The sequence below is a fragment of the Charadrius vociferus genome, unplaced genomic scaffold (genome assembly GCF_000708025.1).
Source record: "Charadrius vociferus isolate BGI_N301 unplaced genomic scaffold, ASM70802v2 scaffold564, whole genome shotgun sequence".
Lineage (NCBI taxonomy): Eukaryota > Metazoa > Chordata > Aves > Charadriiformes > Charadriidae > Charadrius > Charadrius vociferus.
Window position 1 is genome coordinate 196,436 of NW_009647940.1, and position 358 is coordinate 196,793.

The window sequence follows — 358 nt, forward strand, 5'->3', positions numbered from 1 at the left end:
CGTTGGCAGATGGTGCCACGTCCTACCAAACCAGACCCCGCGGTACCTTGTACCCTGTCCCCCTGCCCTCCCCGAGGGGCAGAGCCCGGGGTGGCTGTGGGGACACGCCTGTCCCGGTGACATGGTGATGTACACCGGGTTGGGGGCCCGTCCCTGCTCCCCGAAGGCTGCAGGGCAGGGGGTGGGGAGGAGCCGGGACAGGACCTGGGGATTGGGGGGGACACTGGAGCAGGACGTGACGCCTGGGAGGACAGCACAGGAGCGGGATGGGGGCACTGGGAATATGCTGGGGCAGGATAGGACCGGAGCGGGGAGATGCTGGGGCAGGACAAGAGGCCGTGGGGAGGGGCACTGGGGC